Source organism: Macaca nemestrina, chromosome 10 (genome assembly GCF_043159975.1).
Source record: "Macaca nemestrina isolate mMacNem1 chromosome 10, mMacNem.hap1, whole genome shotgun sequence".
Classification (NCBI taxonomy): Eukaryota; Metazoa; Chordata; class Mammalia; order Primates; family Cercopithecidae; genus Macaca; species Macaca nemestrina.
The window spans coordinates 87,804,871-87,822,851 of record NC_092134.1 but is presented as its reverse complement, the minus strand read 5'-3'; the positions used below and the strand labels follow the sequence as shown (position 1 = coordinate 87,822,851).

Below are 17,981 nucleotides of genomic sequence, written 5' to 3'. Positions count from 1 at the left end.
GTAAGTTATTTATCTTCCCCTGTGACTGGAAATTAAGATCCTTCCTTTGAGTGGAAACCTTTTTTAATATATAGTAGCTTCCTGCATTCAATTATCTTGTAACTAGTTTATAAAACTTTTAACTTCCTTAAAAGACATTGTATTGCCTGAGTGAGGGAAACATTGTGAAGGCAGATTATTCATTATTGAATCTGAATTAAAAATACTGAGGTTTTGTGTTTATAAGATTATACCAAATACTAGTTGTATTTCTAGGTTCTAATATAATAATGTTAACTTAAAGACATTACTAAATTACTTATATTCAGGTTTTTAGTTAACCTAATTTTTAGTGTGAAGGTCTGTTGCAAGAATAAAGGACCCTTACATGTTCCTTGAATCATTTGGTGTAAACTTAGAGTATGGGGCTGAATTGGCTTATTTTTAAAAATCACCTTTTCCTGGAAACTTACTTGTTTATCATACCTGTCAAATCATTTGTATGCGTCTCACTTGAGTGTTAGAACTTTGAGGTTGGTAGGTCAACTTTTAGCAAATTTTTCCCCTTTCTGTGTATGTATCCATGTGTGTACATGTTTGTGTGTTGTGTTTAATATGAATTGTGATATACTTTTTTACCATTTGGGATATAAATTATGGCTTCCTATGAGTGTCCCAGTATGCAGCACTGGTGGTACTCTAAGTTGATGATTCCTCCCTCCCAAGTTTCTAAACGTTTTTGTTAACTATTACAGGAAGTGAGTTCAGACTCCTGTTACTACCAACACACTAGGCAGCCATGTACACATACAAAATGATAATAATAGTGGCTAACATTTGTTGAATACTTGAGTTTTATGAGGCATTGTGGCCAGAGAATTGTTCCATCTAAAACTTAGATTATTTGTAAACATTTTTAATTTACTGATGTTCTTGATTTTGAGCTATGGCAGTACTCAATAAGGGGTAGTTTTGCTTCACAGAGAACATTGGGCAATGTCTGGAGATATTTTTGATTGTCATAACTGGGGAATGCTGCTGGCATTTAGTGAATAGTGGCTGGGGATACTGCTGAATAATGTATAATGCTCACGATGGTCCCCCCACAAGAAAGAATTACCCAGCCTGAAACGTTAACAGTGCTAAGGATGAGAAACCCTGGCCTGGGGTGATTGTGCATTCATCCTATGAGCCATGATTCTTGCAGGTTTGAGGGAAAATGATGCTTTCTTTTAGTGTTTGCTGAACTATATTTTCATGCTAGTACTTTAGGACGTAAGCTGACAACCAGAATGTCTAACTCCAGAAAGGTTGCGGTGTTTGCCATCTCAGAGAAAAACTAGAACTATTTTTGGATCACTGCCCTCTATGCCTGACTCAGTCTTCCAGAATGTCTATTTCTATGTGCAATAGTGATTTTATCTAAGAGGCTTCATTGCTCTTTTATGTCCTTGGGTTTTGGTTAGGGCATCCTTATTGCATCCAGTAAGACTCCATCTGAATCCAGGTGAGAAAAGAATTTTAAGTTTTCAAATTTTTTCTCTCTCAGAAGTTTCTGAATTCTTTATTGAAAATTTATTCATTACTGTTCTTACAATTTGATACGTTAGTAGTTTCGTCGAAGGGAGAATGACATTACAAAGCATTTTAAAGTTTTGCTATATTGGAACTCTGTTTTAAGGGAGAAACTTTAACTCATTAGCTCAGCCAATGTCATATGAGGTAAGTAGTTTGGTGAAGTCATGATTCCACTTTAGATGTGTCTAACATAAAGGCATACTGTGTTAATTTTACTGCCAGATGGATGCAAATAGAATTTAGTTTAAATATACTAAGGAACTAATCTTTTCCTTCATTTCATAAGTTATTAAGGACTCGTATTTTTCTTTTTGCTGCTTTAAGTACTTTATTGCTGTTGCTTATCTTAGTAATTTCTAGCAGGTAAACTTAACCTTTTGAAGATGTTTTAACCTACATTGTTGTAATAATTGGTGAAAATCTGGTGGTACCATTTTTCTCTGAAATAATTTACTTGAGTAACTAATTAATATAATGTTAGGCAAGAGAGTATTTGCTTACATATATTTAGATATGTGCTTCTAATTAGAGAACTTTTGACATGTTACAATTTTTATTTCAGACAGTATACTTCATGAGACTACAGCAGTGATTCTCTAAGTGAGGTTCCCCAGACCAGTGGGATCAGCATCATCTCGGAGCTTGTTAGAAATGCAAATATTCACACCTACTGAGTCAGAAACTCTGGGGTTAGGGCCAAGCAGTCTTATTTATTTATTTTTTTCTGAGATGGAGGCTTGCTCCCTTGCCCAGGCTGGAGTGCAGTGGCGCCATCTTGGCTCACTGCAAGCTCCGCCTCCCGGGTTCACGCGGTTCTCCTGCCTCAGCCTCCCAAGTAGCTGGGACCACAGGCCCCCGCCACCACGCCCGGCTAATTTTTTGCAATTTTAGTAGAGACTGGGTTTCACTGTGTTAGCCAGGATGGTCTCGATCTCCTGACCTCGTGATCCGCCCGCCTCGGCCTCGCAAAGTGCTGGTACTACGGGCGTGAGCCACCGTGCCCGGCCAAGCAGTCTATTTCTAACAGGTCCTCCAGGTGATTCTGAACCTTACTAATGTTTAGGAACTGCTCTACAGAGAGTGACTTGTTGAAATAAGTTCACTTGGTTTTAATCCAGTATATTTGTTCTTGTTCTCCTTTTGTTCCTACCACATTTTACACTCTTATTACTTGTGGGAAGATAAACTGTCCAAATTTCTGGCTGAACTCAGATAGCTCACATGAAGCATTTAAAGAAAGACAGTTTGGAAATAATAATTCAAGGGATCAGGATAGGTATTCGTTTAAATAACTATTTTAAAAAAGCCCTCAAGAGATTTAATTTAAAATCTTGTACTGTGGGAGTATGATCGTTTGATACTAAGGAGCTTCTAAGTTAAACAGATTCCTGAGACATGAAATCAAAGGATTTTTTAAAAGAATTCATATGCTTCTATAGAAACTTTAAAAATGGAGGCTGGTCATGGTGGATCATGCCTATAATCCCAGCACTTTGGGAGGCTAAGGTGGGTGGATCTTTTGAGCCCATGAGTTCCAGACCAGCCTGGGCAACATAGTGAATGCCGGCTCTATTTTTTTGTGTGTGTGTTTGAGACAGTCTTGCCGGGTCGTCCAGGCTAGAGTACAGTGGCATGATCTTGGTTCAGTGCAACCTCTGCCTCCCAGGTTCAAGCAATTCTTGTGCCTCAGCCTCCCTGGTAGCTGGGATTACAGGCCCGCACCACCATGCCCAGCTTGTTTATTTGTTTTATTTATTTATTTAAGTAGAGATTTTATTTATTTATTTATTTATTTATTTATTTATTTAAGTAGAGATGGGGTTTTGCCGTGTTGGCCAGGCTGGTCTCAAACTTGTGGCCTCGAGTGATCCACCTGCCTCAGCCTCCCAAAGTGCTGGGATTACGGACGCGAGCCACTGTGCCCAGCCTCCGTCTCTATATTTTAAATGTATTATATAAAAAAGGAAACTTTAAAAATGGAAATTAGGATGATAATATATAAAAAGAGGTAGTATGCTGAATACTGCAATCATTTAAAGAAAAAAAGTCTAAAAATATATTCTAAAAGTTCTTAGTATAGTATATATTATATAGAGATGTTCTTTTAAATAGTGGTGGAAAACAATTCCAGATTTGGATACTTATAATAGTACTGTCAGTCTATTTGAGAATTTAACTGTAGTGTAATAAGTATTAATGTTCTAATTAATTATCCATAATGACTCAATTGCCATTGAGATGATAGTGTATTGTGTATAATATATAGAAGATACAATCACATTGAATGTATGGAGCTGTGCTATTATCTATAGCTTGCAAATCTTTGGGCCTTCTTAATAATGCACAAGCAGTACATTAATATTGAGATATTTCAACTGGTGACCTTAATTTTTCTCTGTGTAAGTCAAATTTTTTATATGCAGATTTTACTACTAAAGTCTTAACTTGAGTCTATCCCTAATTATCTTTCAAGGTAGGTGCTACATATTTTATTCTTGCTGGTAAACTAATTTGTATTTTGTGTCAGTTTAGCTTATTATACATTAGCCTTTCTTAGCGTTGTCATAGATTATAGGGACTAAGTACAGGGACTATTATCTTTAAAGTTTATATTATATTCAACAAGTAAAATTTTTAACAAACTGGACTATTTAGTAATTTTACTAATAAGAATGGTTAAAACCAGCCAGGCACAGTGGCTCACACCTGTAATCCCAGCACTTTGGGAGGCCGACGCAGGTGGATCACCTGAGGTCAGGAGTTCTAGACCAGCCTGGCCAACATGGTGAAACCCTGTCTCTACTAAAAATACAAAAATTAGCTGGGCGTGGCAGGTGCCTGTAATCCCAGCTACTCGGGGGGCCAAGGCAGTGGAATCACTTGAACCTAGGAGGCAGAGGTTGCAGTGAGCAGTGAGACTTCTCAAAAAAAAAAAAAAAAAAGGAATGGTTAAAATCCCAGTTTATACCTGTTTCCCCTGCCCCCTGCCCCCCAGAAAATGCCTTATTATAGATTTAGGATGTAGATGGCAGAGTAGAGGTAACCTCTTTTTTTTTTTTTTTTTTTTTTGAGATGGAGTCTGGCTCTGTTGCCCAGGCTGGAGTGCAGTGGCCGGATCTCAGCTCACTGCAAGCCCCGCCTCCCGGGTTCACGCCATTCTCCTGCCTCAGCCTCCCGAGTAGCTGGGAGTACAGGCGCCCGCCACCTCGCCCGGCTAATTTTTTTTGTATTTTAGTAGAGACGGGGTTTCACCATGTTAGCCAGGATGGTCTTGATCTCCTGAACTCGTGATTCGCCCGTCTCGGCCTCCCAAAGTGCTGGGATTACAGGCTTGAGCCACCGCGCCCGGCCGAGGTAACCTCTTATGGTGTTAATTTGCTATTTTTCACTTTAATCCCAACTTCAGGGCATCTAACCTCATCATAACTCTGGATAGAGGCCAGGAATATATACATTCTGTGTAAAAAAGAATATTCATAAGTTTAATGTATGTTAGTACTTAGTGCTGTTTTTGTGTGTGTATAGATAGAGAAGGCAGAGAGAGAGAGAGAGAAGTAACAAAAGACTACAGAGAGAGTAATAATAAGAAAAAGACTATATAGGGCCTAGATTGATCTATATTTGCTCAGAAGTTATATACAGTTTATGTAGTTTCCTACACAGTGTGTTTACTTAGGTTCGTAAGAAAATCAGTCTTTTCAGAGTTTCAACTTAATTTTTATTTAAATTAATTTAAAATTTTAAATGATGCTTCATTTGCATGTTATTATACTTCAAAAATCATATAATATTTTATGTAATAATCCAAATTAAAATCTTTGGAAAATAATGGGCTGTTTTTTCATTCTAAAGCTGATACTTGTTAATTATAGAAAACCTGCAAACATCTGAAAAAATATCTGGAAGAAACTGTAAATCCCATGTGGACCTACCACTCAAAAATAATTACAATTAATATTTTGGTTTATTTCTGCCCAGTCTTTTAAAAAATAAATTTTTAAAATTGGCATCACTCATGTCTTTATTACTTTTTTAACCTATTATAAGCAATAACTTTTCCATATCTTTAGTTTTTAGATGATTTTAATAACTTCGTATTTGTGTCATAATTTTAACTTCTTTATATTGTCATACATTTAAGTTACTCTTTTGCTTTAATATTATAAATTTTGTGGTGAACCTTCTTATTTGTAAATCTATTTATAAAGCTATAAATCTTTATCTGTTTCTGATTATTTCGTTTTATATTTCTAGAGGGGTAATTACTGAGTCAAGGAATATAAATGTTTTCAAGATTCTTAATGTATATTGCCAAGTAGCCATCCAGAAACACTGATCCAATTTAACATCCACTAGCAGGATGTAAAATGTCTATAAAATAATACCGTTGTCACCAGTTGGTATCATAATTACATTTTAAAAATATTATTTCATTTGTGAAAAATTGTACTTTGTTCTGTCAAATATTGTCAAAATACTGAAAATGGTATTTTACATTATGGTTTTAAGTGGATTATTTGAACATTTAAAAAATCATACCTGGACTTTATCAATTTAAATTAAAATGTAATTTAGTAGAACATTGTCAACAGCCAGGAGATTTGGAAATATTTGGTCATTGTAATGGTGAGAGGGTCCATTGGGAATCATCATTTGATTAATAGGCTTTCACCTGAACTTTAGGTCTTGCCTCTGATCATTATTTGGATTTTTAGAGTAATTCTCGTAAGTTTTCTGTCTTCTTTTAGTTTTGCCAAATCAACAAAACTTGACAGTTTTATTAAAATAATAATTTATTCAATAATATTATTGAAATAAAAGAGCTTTAAAAGCAAGAGAGAATTCATACTGAGAAGTATTTTTCTATAGAAAAATAAATCCTTGCTCATTTATCAGATTTTAGGAATGGCTGTTATAATGCAGGAATGTAAGAGCACGGCTTTGAAATTAGACTTTTTAGTAACTTACTAAGATTATGTCATTTGCTTACAATGTTTATATTGGATAAATTGTCTTAACTTCTAGGCCTCAGTTTCCCTATCTATTAAATAAGATTAAAAATAGTTTCTTATAAGGATTGTGAAAGTTAATACATATAAAGTACTTACTTAGCAGATTGCCTAGTAGTTGGTAAATGCTAAATAAATGCTGGTTATAGTTTAGCAGATTTTGATAGACTTACTCATTCAACAAGTGTTTACTAACCACTTACAGTGTGCCAAACACTTTGTAGACATTGCTGATACAAAGTGACAATCTCTGATGTAACTTACTCTGCAGTTAGGGACGAGGGAATAGAATTTATCTTGAAAATTAGAATAACCATAAACAAGAATTTAAAAACTTGGGATAAATGACTTCTGCCTTTTGGGGGAGGAGTACTTTGCACTGTTTTGTTTTCTGTATAAGTTTTATTCATATGAAAAGTGATGTGATTAGTATCTGCTTTTTTTCATTTGGGAAACTCAAGCTGCTAGAAAATAAATGATTTTTATGTGGTAATACATGTTGGAATTAATGATACTATAATTTATCTGAGAAGGGAAGAAGGAATTGCTTCGTTGGTAACTAAACAGTAGAGTACGTTTACATTTTAAGGTAAATTGATATAAATTATTATTATTATTATTATTATTATTATTATTATTATTATTATTTTTGGAGATGGAATCTCGCTCTTATTGCCTAGGCTGGAATGCAATGGCACGATCTCGGCTCACCGCAACCTCTGCCTCCCAGGCTCAAGTGATTCTCCTACCTCAGCCTCCTTAGTCATTGGGATTATAGGCGCCCACCACCACGCCCGGCTAATTTTTTGTTTGTAGTAGAGGTGGGGTTTCTCTATGTTGGCCAGGCTGTTTTCAAACTCCTGACCTCAGGCGATCTACCTGCCTCAGCCTCCCAAAGTGTTGGGATTACAGGTGTGAGCCACTGTGCCCAGCGGATATTATTTTATTTGCTTAGCTGTTAAAATTGGCCTCCAAAATTAAAGAAAAATATAATGTTTACTTTTAAGAGTAATATTTGTTTTTAAAATTATTTATGAAGTAGTTTTCCATCTCACTAAATCCCCCACTCCCATAAAAACAGAGCTGAAAGAAATCGTACTACTTATTTATGGCTGCATTACCAATTACCCTCAAACCCAGCACTTAACAGACATTTATTATCTTAAAGTTTCTGTGAGCTCTGAATCTAGGCACAATTTAGTTCTAGCTTAGACTCTAGCTAAGAGTCTCTCACAATCAATCTGTTGCAATCAAGACTGCAGTCAAGGTGTTGGCCTGGGTTTCAGTTATCTCAAAGTTCGACTAGGGAGGAGTCTGCTTTCAAACTCAGTGATTGTTCACAGAATTAATTTCCCTGTGGCCCATTGAAATGAGGGTCTTAGTTTCTTGCTGGTTGTTGGCTGGAGGGCCTCCCTCAATTCTTTGCATCTCCGTGGGGCAGCTCACTGTAGGGCAACTGTTTTTCTTCAGAATAAGCAAGTGGGAGAGAAAAAGAACAAGATGGAAGTTGAGTCTTTATGTAACCTAATCTCAGAAGTGACATCTTATCACTTCTGTTGTATTCTGATCTTAAAACAAGTCACTAGGTTCATCCTCTACTTAAGGGGAAAGAATTATACAGTGAGGTGAATAGCAGGAATCAGGAATCATTGGGAGCCTTCTTAGAAACTGCCTGCCTGAAGAGCAAAGCAAAACATCTGCAAAAAACTAAATGTTGAGATATTTCTATGAGCCTTAAATACAAGAGAATGGGGCCAAATCAGAGCAAGACTCTATGAGGGAGTAAGCATGGAGAAACAATGGATTGTCTGACGGACCAGAAAATATGAAAACCCCAAAATAATCTACTTACTAGAAAATACAGTGGGCTGATTTCAGAAAAGCAAGTGGAATTAGAATGGGTACAAGTAATATATTGTAAAGTAGAAGGGGATACATAATCTAGGCATTATGAAGTATCAAAACTATGCAGCCATAGCTCCCTTTAGGGATAAAACCCAAACTAAGAGGAAAATGCTGGAATGCAGTCCAAATTGAGCACTACAGGGACAATAGAGATAAAAGAGAAGATTCAGATGAGTGGGAGAGGAGAACACAACCAGAAAAATCTGTGAAAACAAGCTGCTTTTTGAAGACCACACAAAAACAACAGAATGACCATGCCTCCATCTCGAAGTTCAAAAAAACTGATTTCACTTAAAAATTAGTAACAGAAAATGTTAGAAGTGAAATCTGAGAGAAAGTTAATATAAAGGAAAAAGAAAAAAAGGAACAAAGTAATATCTTAAAGATCATGAATGCAAGTCAGAAAGACATGCCCCCAAAACAAATGAGTACTATTACCTGTTCTTTCAAAACAAGCTAAAAGAAATTAAGAAAATGTTATGAAAGAAAACATAAAAATATAAATAGGAATTTTAAAAACTCGGAAATAAGGTGATAGAATTCGGGAAAGAATAGGAAAATTGTGTACACAAAATTTAGCTGGCTGTGGTGGTGCATGACTATAGTCCTAGCTTATTGGGTGGCTGAGACAGGAGGATTCTTGAGTCCAGGAGTTCGAGGCTGCAGTGAGCCATGATTGTGCCACTGCACTTCAGCTTGGAGACAGATCAAGACTCTATCTCAAAAACATACATATATACAATTTCAGAAATGAGCCTCAATTTAGTGGAAATTCAAGAGTGAATAAAAAAAGCACAGGTAATGTGTAAAGCGATAAAAAGTGAAGAAAGGAAATTGTTGTTTTCCTTTTCACCCAGGATCTGTTGTGCCCTTCAAGGAGAGAGAGACCACCATAAGGCTAATCTGATGCGCCACGGACATCTTTTCTCTCTCTCCCTGTTGCAGAAGTCAAATGGGTGAAGCCAAGTATAACTTAATTATGCAGAGCTGAGGGAAGGAAATTGTTTTTTTTGTTGTTGTTGTTAAAAAAAGACTGCTAAAAGATTTAAGAGAAAACAATATTGAAAACAAAGATAATGCAATATATGGATAATACAGGTCCCTGAAGAAAACCATGCCAAGGAAACAGAACAAATTCTAAAAGCTATAATAAGACATTCTTGAAATTAAAAAAAATTTGAAACTACACGTTGAAACAGCACACTGTATACCTAAAAATATTTACTCAGAACAATGACAACTGATATAAATGCACATAAAATCAATGAACTTTAAAGCAAAAACAATTTACTGGGCACCAGGCAAAAAGACTGAATAACTGAGAAAGAAAAAAAGTTTGTCATCCGACTTTTAAACGGCACTGCTTTATGCCTGAAGAAAATGGAATAATGTATTTAAGATACTCAAGGAAAGAAAATGTGAGCCAAGGGGTAATGTGTGGATTTCTATATAGCCAAATGAATTTCAAGTGTGAAACCCATGAAGAATCTTATTGATGTGTTAAAAACAAACAAACACACACCTCAGGGAATGTTTTCCCTTTGAGCTCTTACTGAGAATTTTCCTAGAGGATAAGCTTCAAACAAAATTACTAACAAGGTATGGACTTAAGGATTGGTGGCTAAATTTAGATACTTCCTCTACTCTTAAAGATTCCTGAGTTGCAGACAACTTCATTGGCTCAAATCATTTCAAATGTTATGCTATAAATGTTTATAATTTGGTGATATTCATTAATATAGCAGCCTTGGAAAGGAAGAGTAATAGGCCTCTGCACTTAAAATACTTATTGTATAACCATGACACCTTTTGGGAATGGACACACTGCTTAGTTATATATAGCAGGATTTCTTAATCTCAGCACTATTTATATTTTGGGCTGGAAAATTCTTTGTTGTGAGAGCTGTCCTGTGCATTGTATGATGTGTAGCAGTATCCCTGGTCTCTGTTTACTACATACAGTAGGTTTCATCTCTGTTGTGACAACCAAAAATGTCTCTTCATTGCCAAGTTTACCCTAGAGGGCAAAATCAGTCCTGGTTAAGGAACCACTGCTTTAGAGAAGTGGTAAGTATTGCTGCAAAGAACCTGTTCTGTTGCATTTGATCAGCCATGAAGACCCATCTTCACATTGTAAGAGAATGAAAACCTAGTAAAAGAAATGAATCAGCCAGGATAAGGCCATTACAGATTTGATTATATATTTCATTAAAAAATTTGTACACATATATACACATATACACTATATATACATACATATCATCTGTGAGTAATTATACACTTACTAGATCAATCCTGGAGTTAGACACAGTATGCTAATTTCAAAGTATCATATAAGATATAATAATTTTATTAAGATAGTAAAAATATTTTGTTCCATATTTTTATATTTAGTCCTTAATCTTAAATTTTCCAAATTATTTTCAGTATTTTACATGTTAACCTTCTGTACATTTTTAACATACTGAAACATTTTTTAAAAGAAATGTCTTCTTGATTGTAACTTGCACTACTTTTTTTTCTTTTGTTTTTTTAGATGGCGCTTCACTCAGTGTGTCACCCAGGCTGGAGTGCAGTGGCGCGATCTTGGCTCACTGCAACCCCTGTCTCCTGGGCTCAAGTGATTCTCATGCCTTAGCCTCCCGAGTAGCTGGGATTATAGGTGTGCACTACCATGCCTGGCTAATTTTTCTGTTTTTCGTAGAGATGGGGTTTCACCATGTTGGCCAGGCTGGTTCTGAGCTCCAGGCCTCCGCTCGGCTCGGCCTCCCAAAGTGCTGGGACTACAGGCGTGAGCCACTGCGCCCGCCCAACTTAGTTGTTGATATATAGGAAAGGCATCTTACCAGTGCTTGTGGTTTATCAGAATATAAGAAAAATACTTACAAGTGTATAAGAAAGGCACATCAAATTTTATCAATTGAATTCTCAGTGCTTGCTTTTTATAACTAAACCCTTAAAATATGTTGATTATGTTTTAGAATAAAGGTCAGATTATCAGTGATCATTACCTGCTAGCCTTCCGGTAAGTACCAAGTCTTGCAAGAGTAATGGATGTATTTTCACCAAGATAAGGAATCTCCACTTTATCTGTTATAATTTTTCTTGGAAGTACTTTACTTGGATTGGTTTGAAGGGCTTCACCATAACTCTGCTTTTCAGGCTTTTAAAAATGAAGATGGTTGCTGCTGACTGAATTTCTCAGGGCAGTATTTCACCAACTGCCTGTAAGATATGGATAGGTTTGTGGGTGGGAGTTTCAGGAAGGATTTGTGAATCTGACAAAAGCTGCTTATTGTATCCTATAGATTCACAATGCACATTAACATACTTTAAGTGCTCTTAGCTTAAAGGAACCTGTTTAAACCCATATTTCTCAGAGTTAATTGATATGGAATCCTTTTATGGTACAGTATCTATTAAGATTTTGAAGAACAAATATTTTGTGGGCCAGTTCGGGAAGAACAGTTCTAGTACAAGATAAAACTTGCTGTTTCCTCAGTAACTGTTAAATGACCAGTAAAGAGGAGGTGTAAAAAGTATTAATATAAAAGTTACAGAGAATTAAGGGGAAAATTTGAGGATGAAGGAGGGACACTAGTAAGTTTTTTTTTTTTTTTAAAGAGAGAGTAGATTTAAAAAGATGACATGTGAGAAGGGCTATAAATTGAAATTGTGGAATTGGATTTGGCATATGCTACAAAATTTTATAAAAATAGAATATTCACTAGCAAATGTAGTCTAGAAACAAAGTAGAAAACACAAATGTACAACATTAAGTATCAGAAGAACACATAGCTATAAATATGGAGGAGATTAAAAAAATGAGAAACCTGTAAAGTAAAACTAATACTAATAAATTTAAATATCTGAATCAGGCTGGGTGTGGTGGCTCATGCCTGTAATCCCAGCACACTGGGAGGCCGAGGTGAGCGGACCATCTGAGGTGAGGAGTTAAAGACCAGCCTGGTCAACATGGTGAAACCTCGTCTCTACTAAAAATACAAAAATTAGCTAGGCGTGATGGCGGATGCCTGCAATCCCAGCTACTCAGGAGGCTAAGGCAGGAGAATCGCTTGAACCCGGGAAGTGGAGGTTGCAGTGAGCTGAGATCATGCCATTACACTCCAGCTTTGGTGACAGAGCGAGACTGTCTCAAAAACAAAAATTTGAATGAAAATTTACTCTCTTTAATGTGCTTGATGTCATATATACTAACAAGTGGCAGAACTAGGACTTGAACTAAAGTCCTTTTTGTCAACAGTGTCTGCAGGCTCACCTGTTGGGCTCTATTATTTCCCTAATGAAGAGATAGTAAACCTCAGGGAAAAAAACTTAAGCATTGAAAAATGGGCTGGGTGCAGTGGTTCGTGCCTGTAATCCTAGCACTTTGGGAGGCTGAGGCGGGTGGATCACTTGAGCTCAGGTGTTGGAGACCAGCCTGAGCAGCATGGCGAAGCCCTGTCTTTACTAAAAATGCAAATAAATAAATAAATAAATAAATAAATAAAAATTAGCCAGGGGTAGTGTCGCGCACCTGTAATCCCAACTACTGAACTACTGGGGAGGCGGAGGCACGAGAATTGCTTGAACCTGGGAGGCAGAGGTTGCAGTAAGCCAAGATCACGCCACTTTACTCCAGCCTGGATGACAGACTAAGACTCTGTCTCCAAAAAAAAAAAAGTGAAAAATGATTCTCATGATTGAAAAAAAAATCCAAAGCTTAGAAAAGGATGGAAAGTAGTCTGATTAATTTTGTAATAAAATCTGACCAAGATTATGTCAAAGTTTAATCTAGACCAGCTTTAATTATGACTATCAATAACTAAATACGAAATTAGCTAATTCAGCAGCACTACAATGAAGAATGTATCGTAACATGTAGGAGGTTATGTTAGGATTATTGAAAATCAGGTGTGAAAAAATTTATAGTCATCTCAGTAAATGAGGAAAATAAATTGGTAGAGTATTTAATCAGAAAACAAACATTATGCTCAATGGTGAAATGTTAGAGCAGTGGTCCCCAACCTTTTTGGCACCAAGACAGTTTTTCCACAGACTGTGGCAGAGGGATGGTTTCAGGATGATTTAAACACATTACATTACATCATTGGATTCTCATATGGAGCATGCAACCTAAATCTCTTGCATGTACAGTTCACAGTAGAGTTCACACTCCTTTGAGAATCTAACGCCACTGCTGATCTGACAGGAGGTGGAGCACAGTTTCGCTGACTTGCCACTCACCTCCTGCTGTGCAGCCTGGTTCCTAACAGGTCAGTCAGTACCAGTCTGTGACGTGAGAGTTGGGGACCCCTGTGTTACAGTCCTTCCCACTGCAGTTGGAGAGATGATATGATATTCTGCTTTATCTTTTTAAAAGAACATTGCTTTGGAAGACAGTGCATAAGGAAAAAATGTATAAATATTGGAAAGGTTCTATGGTTTGATTTGTCTCCACCAAAACTCATAATAATAGTTTAATCTCCAGTGGGGCAGTGTTGGGAGTTGGGGTTTAGTGGGAAGCATTTGGGTCACAGAGGGTGATTAATAGACTAATGACTTCCCTTGGGGGTTGAGTGAGTTCTGCTCTGGGAATGGATTAGTTCCCAGGAAAGTGGGTTGTTATAAAAGTCAGAACACCCCTCTGATTTTGCCTCTTCACGTCTCTGCTTCTCCCTTTTGACCTTCCACCATGTTTTGGGCTAGCACAAAATCCTGCACCAGAAGCTAAACAGATGCTGGTGTCATGCCCCTGAATTTCCCATCCTGCAGAACCATTGGCTAAATAAACTTTTTTCATTATAAATTACCCGATCTCAGGTGTTCTGTTTTAGCAACATTAAGCAAAGACAAAAGAAGAGAAAATTATCACTACTTTTACGTTAAATAGGAAAGCAAAGAAACAATGGGAAAACTATTGGACCTAATGAGAGACTTCTATAAAGTGGACAGAATCCAAAAATATAAATATGCAGAAAAGTTTTTATTTAATTTTGTTTAGAGTCAGGGCCTCACTGTGTTGGCTGTGCTGCAGTGCAGTGGCGAGATTGTAGCTCACGGTAGCCTCAAACTCCTGAGCTCAATCAGTCCTCCCACCTCAGCCTCCTGAGTAGCTGAGACTACAGGCGTGTACTGCTGTATCTGGCTTTTTTTTAAATTTTTATTTATTTATTTATTTATTTATTTATTTATTTATTGTAGAGATGAGGGTCTTGCTATGTGGCCCAGGCTGGTCTCGAACACCTGGCCTCAAGTGATCCTCCTGCCTCAGCCTCCTGAGTCACTGGAATTATAGACACAAGTCACAATAGCCAGCCAAATATGCAAAACTTAGTATCTACTATTTTAAAATATGATACCAGCAATTCCAATTAAAATTAATAGAAAAAAGATCCAACTTATAATTATATCTAAGAATAAACACTGAGAAACATGTAAGACCTATATAAGAAAAACTTAAATGAAGTTGCGGGCGGTGGCTCATGCCTGTAATCCCAGCACTTTGGGAGGCCGAGGTGGGTGGATCACTTTAGGTCAGGAGTTCGAGACCAGCCTGGTCAACATGGTGAAACCCTGTCTCTACTGAAAATACAAAAGTTAGCTGCGTGTGGTGGTTGGCAACTATAATCCCAGCTACTCAGGAGGCTGAGGCAGGAGAATTGCTTGAACCCGGGAGGTGGAGGTTGCAGTGAGCCGAGGTGGCTCCTCTGCACTCCAGCCTGGGCGACAGAGCAAGACTGTCTCAAAAAAAAAAAAAAGAAAAAAAACTTAAACAAAACTATGAAACAACGTAAGCTATCACTACATAAATGAAATATGTCTTATTCTTGATTGGGATGGCTTAATATTTTAAATGATGACGAATTTCCTTATATCGACTTGTAAGTTTAAGGTAATTTCAATGGAAATTTCTTAGTGCTTCTGAGTTACTTTGCTATTTTCTAGTAGTTAGAAGAGTACCTTCTACATAGTTGACACTGTATGATTTGCTTTTTGAATTAATGAATGAAAATTTATTCCAAAGAAATGGCAGGAAAAATGTGCAAAGATGTATGTACATAGATATTTATGATAGTCTTGTTTGTGTTAGCAGAAACACTAGAAGCAGTCTAAAATGTCCATTAAAGGGTGACTTAGAATGCTGTGCTACTACTACTGAAAAGTAGTGTGAGCTATAAGTACAACACAGTACATAACATGTATGTTAGCATATGAAATGAATATGTATGTGTGTGTAGGTATGGGTTTTGAGTATGACGGAGGAAGGATTAGAACAGTCATCCTCAAACTTCAGCTGCATTTGAGAAAACACAATTTAAACCAAAACAGAAAGCAACAAAAACAAACAAAAAGTGGGGCCTTAGTGTCCAGGCCCCACTCCCAGAAATTCTGATTTCATTGCCCAGAAATAAGGCCTAGGCATTGGAATTTTTTTTTTCTTTTTTTTTTCTTTTTTTTTTTTTTTAAGTCTGTAGGTAATTCCAGTGTGCAGTTAGAGTTGAGACATTGGTCTAGAGATATTTGCACTAGGCTGGCAACAGTGACCAGTTCTCAGTGGTGCAAGGTAACAACCCACTGCTTCCCCAGCAACTGGTAAAGGACCAGTGGGGGAGAGATCTGAAAAGTAGTCATTTCATGAGGGCATTAGAAAAAAAATGCTAAGAGTAAGGTAAATTCTTACTACCTTTTAACCCATTTATCCCTAGTGTTCCATTATTGGAACGCTAAGCATCTGGGAGTTATTATCTTGCTCAAGGACACCGCCAAGGTCTGATTGCAGAAATTCAAAAAATTGCAACCTCTCTCATAAATGGGTTAATTTGCTAAAATTATTGAAGTGACTAAAATAAGGAAATGAAAAATTTATGTTGAAACTTCATATTTGGTTTTGTAAGTGTGCCAAACTTGGTCTTTGGTTTCCATATTTTTCAAGGCAGACTGGTCAATACATGGGATAAAATATTTCAGCTTCAAATAAGATCACCATATAAGTAAACTATGCTTTTTGCTTACTTTATTGAGTCAGAGATTCCTTGTGTATCTGATTATGTGATTGTATATGCACCTAGTGATCTTACATGTTAAGGCTACTGAATACTATGTAATAAGTTAAAAAGATTACTAAAAAAAAAATCTTCATGAATATATATAACTTATTATCTATACATTCTTTGAGGCATTAAAACCAGGGAAATGGGACAACTTAGTTATAACTTACAAAATGAAAAATAAATATTTGGAAATTGCCCAATATAACATTTATAAATTGTAACACTGATTCTCTATAATTTTATTTAACAAATACATATTGGGTGCATCTGTGTACTAGACAATTAAGATGACTTTAAAATGTTATGGTCAGGCATAATCCCAGTACTTTGGGAGGCTGAAGCATGAGGATTGCTTGAGCCCAGGAAGTTGAGACCAGCCTGGACAACATAGCGAGATCACATCTCTACAAAACATTTAAAAAACTAGTCAAGTGTGGTGGCCTGTGCCTGGGTACTAGCTACTGGGGAGGCTGAGGTGGGAGGATCGCTTGAGCCCTGGAGATCAAGGCTGCAGTGAGCTGTGGTTGTGCCAATGCATTCCAGCCTGGGCGACAGAGCAAGACACTGTCTCAAAAAAAAAAAAGTTATATCCCCCCCCCGTTCATGTTTTACTTCTTCATTTATTCAGCAAATATATACTATGCTCATTTTGCCTAGCATTATAGATAAAATTTCTGAGTCCGTTTAGGTCAGGTTTTTGAATTCTAACTCTACCCCTTCCTTCCTAGCTTTTTGACCTTGGGCAAGTTACAAGTCTTTCTGTATCTCATTTGCCTCTCTGTAAAATGGGAATAATAATAGAACTGGTTATAGAGCCAGCACTATTATACATATAAATATGTGCACAGAATAGTGCCTAGCTAAGTAAAAATGACTGCCCATTAAATGTTAGAAAGTAACATAAAACACAATACCTGTCCTCTAGAAGCTCTCCAGGAGTGTGATATATGAATAGTTCCAATGCAGTGTCATCAGTGCATTTGTTTACTTACTACTACATTTTGAGTTATTATGCTTTGTGTCCACCAATCTTCATTTTCTTTTTTATAATCTAGATTAATTTCTACTGATAAATTTTAAAACTCAGTTGAAAATTGTGAGGTGCAGTGGCTCATGCCTATATAATCCTAGGACTTTGGGAAGCCAAGGCGGGTGGATCACTTGAGCTCAGGAGTTCGAGACCAGCCTGGGCAGTGTGGTGAAACCCCATCTCTACAAACATTACAAAAATTAGCTTGGTGTGGTCCCAGCTACTTTCAGGGGGCTGAGGCAGGAAGATCACTTGAGCCCAGGAGGTGGACGTTGCACTGAGCTGAGATTGTGCTACTGTACTCCAGCCTGGGCGACAGAGTGAGACCTTGTCTCAGAAAAAGAAAAAATTGTGGAATATTTAGGTTTTGATTAATTCTTTGTAAGATGAGTATCTTTTGTATTTTGTTTGATGGTTTTGTTTGTG

The 17,981-nt window shown here is 36.8% G+C and overlaps 1 protein-coding gene and 1 non-coding gene across 2 annotated transcripts in view; one reads left to right on the top strand and one right to left on the bottom strand.

Annotated features, from left to right (window-relative positions):
• Positions 1-17,981, top strand: part of LOC105470091 (AT-rich interaction domain 2) — a 187,103-nt gene that overhangs the window by 43,442 nt on the left and 125,680 nt on the right. The gene's annotated exons all lie outside the window — the stretch shown is intronic.
• On the bottom strand, positions 9,330-9,468 carry LOC112424679 (small nucleolar RNA SNORA64/SNORA10 family). The gene has a single exon (XR_003015517.1). It is a non-coding gene; the product is annotated as a small nucleolar RNA SNORA64/SNORA10 family (small nucleolar RNA).